The sequence below is a fragment of the Amblyraja radiata genome, chromosome 16 (genome assembly GCF_010909765.2).
Source record: "Amblyraja radiata isolate CabotCenter1 chromosome 16, sAmbRad1.1.pri, whole genome shotgun sequence".
Taxonomy (NCBI): Eukaryota; Metazoa; Chordata; class Chondrichthyes; order Rajiformes; family Rajidae; genus Amblyraja; species Amblyraja radiata.
Genome location: NC_045971.1, coordinates 13,505,276 through 13,518,440, shown reverse-complemented (window position 1 = coordinate 13,518,440; position 13,165 = coordinate 13,505,276). Strand labels below are relative to the sequence as shown.

General features: G+C 43.2%; 1 protein-coding gene across 13 annotated transcripts in view; it reads right to left on the bottom strand.

Moving 5' to 3' along the window:
- tanc2 (tetratricopeptide repeat, ankyrin repeat and coiled-coil containing 2) overlaps positions 1 to 12,947 on the bottom strand; it is a 438,455-nt gene extending 425,508 nt beyond the window's left edge. For all 13 annotated transcript variants that reach the window (XM_033035116.1, XM_033035119.1, XM_033035120.1 and 10 more), the window contains exon 1: positions 12,783 to 12,947. The gene's annotated coding sequence lies outside the window, so the exon portion shown is untranslated. The remainder of the gene's footprint in view (positions 1 to 12,782) is intronic.
- Between the last annotated feature and the right edge of the window lie 218 nt (positions 12,948 to 13,165).

Genomic DNA, 13,165 nt, shown 5'->3' with positions numbered 1-13,165 from the left:
TCAGTGCCATCTATTAAAAATGGTTTTTTTTAAATCAGCAATTGACCAGATCAATCTCATGTGTAGAAATTCAGCCACAAAACAATTTGAGAAAAAGCAGGCACCGCTTAAAGTGAGAGCATTGTCAAAGTAAACAAAATGGTATTAAAAACCAATGAGCAAGTTATCAACCCACTTCTCAATTCTCGTCTTCTACAAACTGAAAAAGGGCCATCAGAAATTTACAATAAATAATGCCTATAAAACTGATAGTCCAGAGAGCTAGCAATTATGTTAGATTCAGAAGCCTGGGGGGGTCAAGGAAAGTGCGTTCACGTCGCGGCCCTGTTTCAACCAATCTTTCCACCACCACGCACAAGACGCACAAGAAGTGCAAGACAGACACCATTGTGCAGATGCCGAGAAGTGTGTTCAGCTCTGGCTGAACAACTTCTAATCTTGTGTGTGGACTCGATAAGAAGAAGAAGAAGAAGAAGAAGAAGAAGAAGAAGAAGCCTGGGAAGTCAATTTTATTTTACTGATTCAATTTTCATTCAACCAGCAAAGGAAAAAAGCTTCTATAATTTCCACTTTGACCAAGATCCCAAACACGAGGTTGAGGGTAATATACCTCAATGGTTCAATTGGACTTTGATGATTGTATATTGATATGTAGGTACAGCAAGCAATTAAGAAGGCAAACATTATATTGACGTTGTGTAAGAAAGAACTGCAGATGCTGGTAAAATCGAAGGTAGACACAAAATGCTGGAGTACCTCAGCGGGTAAGGCAGCATCTATGGAGAGAAGGAATGGGTGACGTTTCGGGTCGAGGCATTTCTTCAGTTACTCCAGAATTTTGTGTCTACCTTCAATTTTACCAGCATCTGCAGTTCTTTCTTACACAACGGCAATATAATGTTTGCGTCTACCCATTATATTGCCCTTAATGCATGAGGATTTTAGTATAAGAAAAGATAACCCACTCCAATTATATGGAGTTATGTGTATTGGTTTGGTCTCCCTGTCCAAGAAAGTATATACTTTGAATAGAGGGAGTACAGGGATGTTTTACAAGATTGATTGATTCATTCTAGGAATTGCAGTGTTGTCATAAGAGAGATAAAGCAGACTGAACCTCAAGGAGGTTCAACAAGGTTCATAACTTCATCAACAGGAGAGATGAAGAAATTATCTTTACCCTATATACGAGAGCTGGGGTCACACTCCTAAATTATGGTGCTGGACATTTGGGGAGGGGTGAGCATTTTTGGAATTCTCTGCATGTGGTCTTGAGTGCTTTATCAAGAAACCTCAAATTAGAACAGAAGTTGCAGTTGACAGTCTGGATCACATGAAGGCAGAGGAGATTAATTTAACTTGGCATCACAGGCTCTGTGGGCCAAAGGGCCCATTCCTGTGCAGTACTGTTCTATGTTCTAAGCTCCGTTTTAAGCTTCAGATATACTTAACACATAGATGTGAGGGTATCTACAAGAAAATAGAACTTGATCGGCTGGGCAAATGACTTGAGGCATGGTTAATGGAGCTTAATGCACCAAAATGCTAAGTGTTGCATTTTGGAAAGTCAAACCAGGGCAAGACATTCAGAGTGGAAGGCAAGGCCCTGGGGAGAGGGATCTAGGAGTGCAGGTACATAGTTCCCTGAAAGTGTCATCATGGATAGGTAGAATGATCGAGGTAGCTTTTAGTATAGTGGCCTTCAATAGTCAGAGTATTGAGTATAGAATGAAATAAAAGGGAACTGCATAGAATCATACAGCGTAGAAACAGGCCCTTTGGCCAAACCTACTCACACCGTAGTAACATATCCCATCAGTACTAGTCTCACCTGCCTGCACCTGGCCCATATCCCTCCAAACCTATCCTAACCATGTACCTCGCTAAATATTTCTTAAAAGTTGTGATAATATTTGGCTCAACTACCTCCTCCGGCAGCTCATTCCATACACCTACCACCCTTTGTGTAAAAAAGTTACTCCTCCAGTTCCTATTAAATCTTTCCCTCACTCACCTTAAAGCCATGTCCACTGTTTCCCGATTCCCCTACTCAGCAAGAAACTGTGCATCTACCCGATCTATTCCTCTCGTGATTTTGTACCCCTCGATAAAATCACCCCTCATCCTCCCGCGCTTCAAGGAATAGAAGCTCAATAGTTCCTGCCCAACCTCTCTCAAAAGCTAAGGCCCTCGAGTCCTAGCAACATCCTCGTAAATCTTCTCTGCACCCTTTCCAGCTTGACAACAACATTCCAATAACATGGTGCCCAAAACTGAACACAATTCTCTAAATGCGGCCTCACCAACATCTTATATAACTGTAACATGACCTCCCAAATTCTATACTGCAGATGCTTGCTTATACCAAGAATAGACACAAAATACTAGAGTAACTGAGCAGGTCAGGCAACATCTCTGGAGAGAAAGGTTAAGTGACCTCCAGAGATAACTCAGTTACTCCAGCCTTTTGTGTCAATATGTAGTATAAAAATTGAGATGTCATGTTACAATTGTACAACACGTTGGTGAGGTCAGGTTTGAAGTTTTATGCTCCGTTTTGGTCACCCTGCCATAGAAGAAGGATGTTGATACGCTTGCAACAGGGCAGAAAAGATTTACAAGGATGTTCTAAGGACTTGAGGGCCTGAGCTATAGGGAGAGAATTGACGGGCTAGAACTTAACTGCTTGCAGCGCAGGAGGCAGAGGAATGATCGTACAGAGGTATATAAGATTATGATAGTGAATGCACAGTCTTTTACCCAGAGTCGGGGAATCAAGAACCAGAAGACATAGGTTTAAGGTGAGAGGGGAAAGATGTAATAGGAACCTGAAGGGTAATTTTGTTTTATACACACAGGGTGGTGGTGGGAGAGCACACTTGAACACTGTTACACGTAAATCAAGAACGCATATCGCTCTGTTCCCCGGGCGGGTCTGGGTCTCTCTGATCATTGTCTAGTTCACCTTATTCCAACCTACAGGCAGAAACTAAAATCTGCAAAGCCTGTGGTCAGAACAACGAAAAGGTGGACAAGCGAGGGCATTGAGAACCGGCAATCCTGCTTTGACTGCACAGATTGGAATGTGTTCAGGGAAGCAACCACAGGCCTCGATGAGTATACAGACAATGTATCATCATATGTTAGCTTTTGTGAGGGCAGTTGCATTCCAACTAGGACCCGGACCTGGCTCAACAACAACAGCAAGCCCCGGTTTACTGCAGAACTCAGACAGTTCCGACAAACTAAAGAGGAGGTCTACAGGAGCGGGGATGCAGACCTCTACAGACAGGCCAGGTACAAGCTGAGAAGAGGAATCATATCAAGGAAAGGTACTCTGAGAAGTTGAGGAGCAAGTTCACAGCTCGTGACTCTTCTTCAGTTCGGAAGGGCTTGCAAGAAATCACCAGCTACAAGAGGAAAGCCCCCCCGCTCTTTGGACAATCGTCAGCTGACCAACGACCTGAATGAGTTCTACTGCAGGTTTGACAAGCAGAAACATAACCCTGGTACCCCCTCCCCCCTCCCCAACAAACACAGCCAGACCCAAGTCTGCAAAGAATGGACCTTTCTGCACCCACTCCTCCCCATTCACCACTTCACACCTACTTAAAGCAAGACTCCAGTCTGAAGAGACTGGACCCTTTCCCACACACCCCTCTCCATTCACCACTTCACACCCAATTACCCACACCCTCCGTGCTGCACAACATCACTTCTCCATCATCAACAATAAAAATAGAGTAGGTGGAGAGGCCTGTCAGAAGACAGCAAAGCTGGAAATCTCCAAGACCGGACAATGTTTCCCACTCTACTCTCAAGCTCTATGCCGAACAAATATCTACACAGACATTTACAACCAGTCCCTACAAACCTGTACTGTCTCTGCCTGTTTCAAAGTCTCCACTATTGTCCCTGTACCCAAAAGGCAAGGATTACTGGTCTTAATGACTACAGGCCTGTCACATTGACCTCTGGAGTCATGAAGACCCTTGAAAGACGTGCTGGCCAAGCTGAAAAATATCACAACCCCCCCACTGGACTCTCTGCAGTTTGCATATCGGGCCAATAGATCTGTGGATGACGCAGTCAACCTGGGCCTGCACTTCATCCTCCAGCACCTAGACCGCCAGGGGACCTATGCGACAATTTTGTTTGTTGATTTTAGCTCTGCATTCAACACCATTGTGCCAGAGCTACTACACTCCAAACTTTCCGAGTTGACTGTGCCTGAACCCCTCTGTCAGTGGATCACCAGCTTCCTGACAGACAGGAAGCAGCATGTGAGGCTGGGAAAGCACATCTCGGACCCGCAAACCCTCAGTATAGGAGCACCGCAAGGCTGCGTACTCTCCCCTCTCCTCTACTCTCTCTACACTAATGACTGCACCTTCACTGTCTCCTCTGTCAAGCTTCTCAAGTTTGCGGATGACACAACCCTGATTGGACTGATCCAGGATGGGGAGGAATCTGCCTACAGACAGGAAGTGTCACAGCTGGCGTCCTGGTGTCGTCGAAACAACCTGGAGCTCAATGCTCTTAAGACAGTGGAATTGATTGTAGACTTTAGAAGAGTTCCCCCTCCACTCACCCCACTCAACATCAACAACACCACAGTCACATCTGTGGAGTCTTTTAAGTTCCTGGGAACCATCATCTCTAAGTGGGGGGCTACCATCGACTCCACAGTCAAAAAGGCACAACAGAGGGTGTACTTCCTGCTGCAGCTGAGGAAGCATAATCTGCCACAGGCAATGATGGTCCAATTCTATATCATAGAGTCTGTCCTCATCATCTCCATCATGGTCTGGTTTGCAGTCAATGCATTTGGAAGAACGTGCACAAAAAAAACATTGATGTAACATCTCCAGAGATTCCACATACTTTTTGTGGGTGTACATGTTCCCTATGTCTTCTCTTTTCACACGACCAGCCTCCACATTTATAAATAATTGTTTGCAATTTCTGCCACGTTCAATGAGATTGAACCATTCAACAGATCAGCACCTTTTTCCTTTCAACATTTTAAATGTCCGCAGATGGCGGAGGAGGCAGGTTCTCTGGATGCTTTCAAGAGAGAGCTGGATAGGGTTCTTAAAGATAGCGGAGTCAGGGGTTATGGGGGGAAAAGGCAGGAACGGGGTACTGATTGGGGATGATCAGCCATGATCGCATTGAATGGCAGTGCTGGCTCGAAGGGCCGAATGGCCTACTCCTGCACCTATTGTTTATTGTCTAAATGGTCACTTCTCTTCACAATTCCCTGGTCTGCTGCTCTATCTTTACCCATCACTCCCATTCTTACAGTACTTCCCCAGGCAGCCAACACTTGCCCAATTACTTATCCCCTTCCTACCATTCATGGCCTCAATCAATCCTTTCAGGTGAAACAGTGACTCAATTAAACATCTTTCACTCAATGGTCTCCTCTGCTTTGGAGAAAACCAATGCAAATTGGGTTATTGCTTTGCATCTCACCTGTAATCAGTCCTCAGGGGCAACCCTGATATCTCAAGCACCTATTTTAATTTGCTATCCCATGTCCACTCTTACAACTCTGACTGTTTTGTAATGAGGCGCATAACAACCAAGAAACAGAAACTCATCTTCTGTCTCGGCATATTCTTGAATTTGGTGTCAGCTCCAGAAAGCAGCAATTTCAGAAAACTCACTTTTTCTGTTTCAATCAGCACTTCCCAATTCCGCTACAAGACATCCACTTCATGAATATTCAGTATTTCTCTTTGACATGATGCCCAACAAGCGTTTCAAAGATTATGCCAACATACCAGAATGTAAATCCAATGGATTAAGCATCCACTTAACAGCAAAACCTCCATTTCTGTGTAGATTTCAATCAAGTGCAACATCCCAATTTGTCAGAACACCAGAATGTAAATCCAACACATTATCACACACTATATTTGACAACGAGTAGACATGGAGACAAAAATAGATCAAGAAAACTCAAAAGATTGGTTATAAAAAACAATGCAGCACAGGAAAGAGGCAGTGACTTAGGAAGAAGGTGGTATTGTTGAGAGTGAACCTGGTTATCAAAAATCACAGGTTTCTGATCAGCGGGCAAGTGGGCTGAGGAATGGTTAATGAACTTCAATGGTGGTAACTAAGGCATTGCATTTTGGGAAGACAAACTAGGGTAGAATCTACACTGTGAATGGCAGGACCATGGGGAGTGTTGTGGAGCAGAGGGAATTGAAAGTGCAGGTACACAGTTCACTGAAAGTGGTGTCATAGGTAGATAGGATGGTCAAGAAGGCTTTTGGCCTTCATCATTCTTCATCATTCAGGGTATTGAATATGGAAGTTGGGATGTTAAGTTACAGTTGTCTAACATGTTGGTGAGGCGGCATTTGGAGTATTGTATTCAGTTTTGGTCACCCTGCTACAGGATGTTGTTAAACTGGAAAGAGTGCAAAGTAAATTTACGAGGATGTTGCCAGGAGTTGAAAGCCTGAGCTATAGGGAGAGGTTGGACAGGCTAGGACTTTATTCCTTGGAGAGTAGGAGGTCGAAGAGTGATTTTATAGAGGTGTATAAGATCATGAACGGGATTGATAGGGTAAATGCACAGAATCTTTTACCTAGAATGTAAATCCAACGGATTAAGCATCCACTTAGCAGCAAAACTTCCAATTTCTGTGTAGATTTCAATCAAGTACAACATCCCAAGTGTTTTTTGTCAGTACACCAGAATGTAAATCCAACACATTATCACACACTGAATTTACCTTTACCTGGATTTAAGGTGAGAGGAACCTGAAGGGCAACTTTTTCCACACAAAGGTCAGTGGGTATATGGAATGAGCTGCCAGGGGAGGTAGTTGATGCAGGTATTATAAACAACATTTAAAAGACATTTGGACAGATACATGAATAAGAAAGGTTTGTAGGATTATGGGATAAATATGGCCAGATGGGACTGGCATAGATGGGGTATCTTGGTTGGCACGAAGAAGTTGGGCTGAACGGTCTGTTACCATTCTTTATGACTATGACTAATTCCAGTCGTGGTTCGTGGAGTTGAAGTGGTATGTGATTACATTTAAGGGATGATCAAAAGATTACAATTGAAATAGAGGCATCTAATATAGCAGCTTATGAATGAAAATATAACTAAAAATATTGTGACCTTATAAATCATATATATTTTATGGGTAGGGTGATGAATCATAGAGATCAAAGGGAATATTTGTAATAGGGTTGAGACAAGAGAGATTTAATGAACAAACAGTGGGAATTCACTCAGAGAGAAGGCAGAGAAGGCTTGTCAATCTCACTCGGTATCTCTGCAGGAGATACAAACATAAGGAGATGAATGAAAGCACTAGTGGAGGAAAAAAAAGACTTTGAAATACAAAGCACCGCAGTTGCTGAAAATCTTAATCAGGAACAGCTTCTTCCCCACTGTTATCAGATTATTGATAAGTGTGAAGTGCTGTGAAGATAAGGGTGTAGTCCCAACTCCTCAATTTATCTAATCGTACATTTTTTAATGCAAACTTTCTCTGCAGCTTTAATACTGTATTCTGCAGTCTGTTTATTTTCTCTTTGCACTATCTGTTGTACCGATGTATGATTTGGTTGTTCCCATGTATGGTACAATTTGTCTGCAGAACATGTAAAACAAAGGTTTTCACTATATCTCAGTTCACCTAACAATAATAAATCAAAAGCAGAATAGTAGAAATATTTAGCAAGTTGGACAAGCATCTGCAGAGATAAAAACAGAGTCGACTTTAATGATTGATGGCCCTTCATTTTATCTGGACAGTTCACCATCTTCACAGAAGCTGGCCCTTCCTATCTAGTGGCAAATAGAGGAACACACATGCTCCAACACCATTTTTTTGCTTTCTGTATGAAAACCCAACTTATTCAACACCATATACTTCTAACGATATAATGGGCTAGACATTTTAAGGAGTCAGACAGTAGCCACAAGGCCATGGCAACAAGCAGGCCATGCCTTTCTTGAAAATGTTTTAACAAAATTACCTTACAGCTTTAGAGACCATGTTCAATCTTGAATGCAGAGTTTGACTTCTTCCTGTGCCCATGGAGTTTTCCACTGGGTCCTCCTTTCCTCCCACATCTTAAAGATGCCCTAGTTAGTTAATTGGCTGCTGTAAATTACCCCAACATGCAAGTAAACAAAAAAACTAAAGAGAAATTAATGGGTGCCTAAAAGAGAATGATTTGCAGGGTTACATGGAAAAGGGAAGGTGACTGCAACTGATGGGATTTATGCTAAGAACAGCTATGGACCCAATGGGCTGAAGAACCTCCTTTTGTTGGCTAATTACTTTAGTAAAACCTAACAGACACACTGTAATCTTTGGTGCTCACTCCAAGGTGATCATGCACTCTAGGGTGAGAATGACAGATCAAAAAGGAACAAGTTTATAGACATAAGGTCGAGATTATGTAAATCAACATTATAAAATTGAATCAAACCAATAAAGGAAAAAAAGATGAACAAGGGTTCCAAATTAAAACACAGGCAGAGTATTGAATATCCTTGTTATCCAAGAAAATGGCATAAATAAGTTGAAGCTTAATATAATAAGGAAGTGCAATTCTACCAATGCAGCACAATGTTATCATCAGTTCCTACTGTTGGCAATTATATATTTTCTACATCCACCTAAATCATTCACCCATTTCTGTAAAGCAACACACATTCTAAAACACTGCCAAATAGGAGTATAATTTGTACTTGTCAACCTTCAATTATGAGAGGTTACCTGCAATGATATTTCTCTCCAAATACATCTCTTTGTTATAGGGTTTCACAACTATTGTACTTAATTCTTTCTTGAACTCGCAGGGAAAAAAATGTCTGAGAGGTCACTTTCAATGTCAGTGCTAGGAAATGTATGCTGTCCCATCCGGTCGCAATAAAACGATCTGCCAGATAAGATCCCAAAAATGTTAACAGCTCACCGTCTCAGATTTGCTGCCATTAACAAGCCTTAAACTTACTTTCCTATGGGTCATCTGGTAAATTGGACAAGTTACTAGGAGTTGGAAATTAATCCTGTTAAGTGCGAGATGGTGCATTTTGGTAGGTCTAATAAGTGCAAGACATACACCATAACCTCTGGGGAATATTTAGGAACAATCGGACAAGTTCCCTAGCATAATAATTTGACCAAGAAATCATGGAACACCCGCATAAAACTTAGGTTTGGCCACAACTGGAAAATTGTGTAAAGTTCTGGCCAGCACACTATAGGATAGATGCGCTTCCACTGGAAAGGGTGCAGAGCATATTAGACAGGATGTTGCCAGAGATGGAATGTTTCTGTTATGAGAGACTGGAAAGGCTGGGTGTGTCCAACTGTCCTTGGAGCAGAGGTGCCTGAGGAGGACCTGGCTGAAGCATACTAATGTTTAATTGGCACAAATGGGATAGATGGTGAGAAACTTCCCCATGAGACATCAAAAACCATAGGTTTATGGTGAAGAATAAGGTGGTAGGAGAACAATCTGTAGACACTTGAGAAGTTTTCTTCACCGAGGGTAGGCAGGGCTCGAAATTAACGGTTGCCCGGGTGCCATTGACCACTCAAAGCGCCGCCGGGCAACTAAACGGCGAGTCCTTTTGCCCGGCTTGGCAACCAGATACTGGTTTGTACCAAAGATAGACACAAAAAACTGGAGTAACTCCGCGGGTCAGGCAGCATCTATGGAGACAAGGAACGCGACGTTTTGTGTCGGCGGTGACGACTGTATTGCGTGATAAAGATACTAGGTGCGTGGTGACGAAGGGTCGCAGTGAACGACGGGCCCTGAACAGCGGCAGCAGCGGCCGCGAAAGCGGCTTCATTTCCTCCTCGTCCCACACCCCGCCCGCCCTGATAGCGGCCGCTGCTTGCAAATCTACTACCCGGCGCTTTAAAAAAAACCCTCCCGCGCGCCGAGGCCGGGAGGAGGGAGTGGCCTCGGCGTACGGGAGGGTTTGTTTTGAAAGCGCTGGGTGGTGTATTTGCAAGCAGCAGCCGCTATCAGGGCGGGCGGGGTGCGGGGGGAGGAGGAGATGGAGCCGCTAGCGGGTTTGCAAGCAGCGGCCGCTATCAGGGAGGAGTTGGTGATGGAGCCGCTGCTGCGGCTGTTGCTGCTGCTGTGCGGGACCCGTCATTCGCTCCGACACTTCTGAAGCAGCTGCACCAAAGATACTATAGCTATAGGATCTTTGAGCTGCACCGCTCGGCACCGTTGGCTGGCGGAGGAGGGAGGTGGTGGGGAGGAATTCCCAACGGCCAAGGCAGCGGGCGATGTTGTCCGAGGAGCGTTGACCTTCCTTCCTCCCCACCTCGCCCCCCTTCTCTCTCTCTCTCTCTCTATCTCTTGTACGCCCCCTCCACCCCCCCCCCCCTTATCCTGGGACCCCTCCTCTACATCCCGCACTGATCCCCATTCCCGCCTCTTTTCAGTCCTCACTGACATCCCCTGTGCTCCCCTCCCCATCTCCCCCCCAATCTATTCATCCTGCGCTGATCACCCTATCCACCTCGCATTATTTCTCCTGCCGCCATACCCGCCCCCCCCCATCTATCCTACACTGGTTCCCCAATTCACCCTGTACTTACCCCTTTCCCATCCGTCCTGCACCTCCTCCATCCTGTACTGATTCCCCCATCCATCCATCCTGTACCAATCCATGCACCTTCCCCCATTCATCCTGTAGTGATTACCCATTCATCCTGCACAGACCCTCCGATCCACACTGTACTGACCCCCCCCCCCCCCATCCATCTTGTACTGATCATCCCATTCAAGAAAAATGGGGGGAACAGTCTGAAGAAGGGTCTCGACCCGAAACGTTGCCTATTTCCTTCGCTCCATAAATGCTGCCTCACCCCCATCCATCCCGTACTGAACCCCCCCATTCAACACCACTGACATCCCCCGTGCTCTCCCCTCACAATTTTACCTACTCTAACCAACACGTACTAATTCACCTGCCTCAATCCATCCATTCTGCACCGACTGCCTTCTAATCCCCCCCCCCCCCCCCCCCCCCTCGCCCCCCGCCATCTATCCACCCCGCACTGATTCACACACACCCCCTTCCCTGACCCTATTGTCCTGGAAATGTCTTCAGAGCGAATATTGACTATGTTTGATAACGGAATGCAAGCAAATGTGTTTTAATTCCCAATGTTATTATTTGTTTTAATCCATAAAGATGGATTAATTATATTGTGAACACGTGAAACATTAAAACCGCAGTGTTCAATTGTCACTGCTACCGTTGACACGTTATTACAGAATTCATTTTAACGGCTCTTAATATGGAGTATCAGCACTGTAGTTATTAAATGAGCAACATTCACAACTATACGTACGCATATATGTTACCATGGTCCAGGATTTATTGACGCAGGTTGATCATATGCTGAATAATCCAACCACATTTTTGTTTGGAAGTGGAAAGAACTAATAGAAATTGCATTAATTGCAATGTGTAAAAAGAGTTGAGATACTGTCTTATAATTTTGCTGCATGTCATTGTGGTATATATCATGTCTTGATTGGTGAATTATTAGTTTGTGACTTTATTTGAAGCAGAAATAATATGTGAATGCTTTATTGAGTATAATTCCGACTGGTAACTACGCGCTTCGTCCGAGCACATTATCGCACGCGTCATGCAAGCCATCTTAAATGACCACCTAAACTGTCATTTGGCAACCTAAAAAGCTGCCACGGTTGCCCAGCTGGCAACAGGGAAAAAAAGTTAAGCGAGAGCCCTGGTAGGTACCCAGAATGTTGAATACACTACCTGAGAGGTGGTATCAACAGGTACTCTCGCGACATTTAATAAGTGTGTGAATGAGCGCTTGAATCCTCAAGCCACAAACCTAGTAAATGGGATTAGTATAGATGGGTACTTGATGTTTGGCACAGACATGATAACCAAGTGGCCTGTATGTGCTGTATGACTATGATTCTATAACACTGATCTCTGTCATCCATTTCTCCTGATGTCCACCCTTTCACAGACATCTCCTTGCTCCCTCTGCTTTCTAAATTTTCTCAGTCCTTATGGGGCATCAACTTGAAATATTAAATCATATTTCTCTCCAAAGACCTGATAAATATTTCTAGCTTCAACATCTGCATTTATTTGAATTCTCCATTTAGAAAATGCTTCATTTACAACTTGCATATTTTATTTTTTCTCATATCTTCTACTCAGTTCTTCAAGTATTTGACTAAACAAATACATGGTTTATTTTAATTAATGCATTTTTAAACTCATTTACACTCAATTTAAACTTGGTAAATTTGAGCATTTAATTAAAAAAAAAAAAGAATTTTAATAAATTCAGATCAACAGCAGACATGTCCCAAAAGGGAGTAGGCAGTGCACTAAAACGCACAATGCCAAGCATGTGGAAGGCTTGGAAGTGAAACACCGTCTTGAAGCAGGGCTTCAGCAGAGCAACAAGTACTCCAACCCTTTACATGAAAACTACCAGAAGGAACATTCAAAGGCTGAAGAGAGACTCAACACATGCACATTGCACCAAGTATATTTCTTTTAAAATTGTGAGCTATACAAGTTACATAATATATAAATAAGCTATTCTTATAAATACAAAAATATCACTATAATTTCAAAATGGAAAATACTCAAAATATGAAAATTAAAAATGGAAACAGAATGCTATTTACACAGTTGAACAATTATCAAAACGAATTATACTAACTTTAGACAGATAACAAATGTTACTGAAAAATATTCTTACTGTGATAAGTGTATCAGGAATCAAAACTAAGCACAAATACGCCATCAATCTTTGCAAATGATCAGCAGGTGGCGTCTGCTACTGTTAAGAAAGCCTCTGATGCCGTCTTCAATCAAATTAGTTTAGTCCCAAAGGATTAATCCACGTCTCTGTCATTTGTTCTACCCTGCAGAGAAAAAGACAGGGAATTAAGTGTCAATTAGTCTCCATCGCTACAATTTATTCTACAGGTGTTACATTATTCTTTTAGTTTATTCTAACATACTTCCACATTAAATTCCTCATAAGCCAAGTATACTGACGTTGACTAACTAGTAATTGTTTTATGAGGATTCACTTACAGAAGCCTGAAGTACACATGTACAACCAAATAAATCAGGATA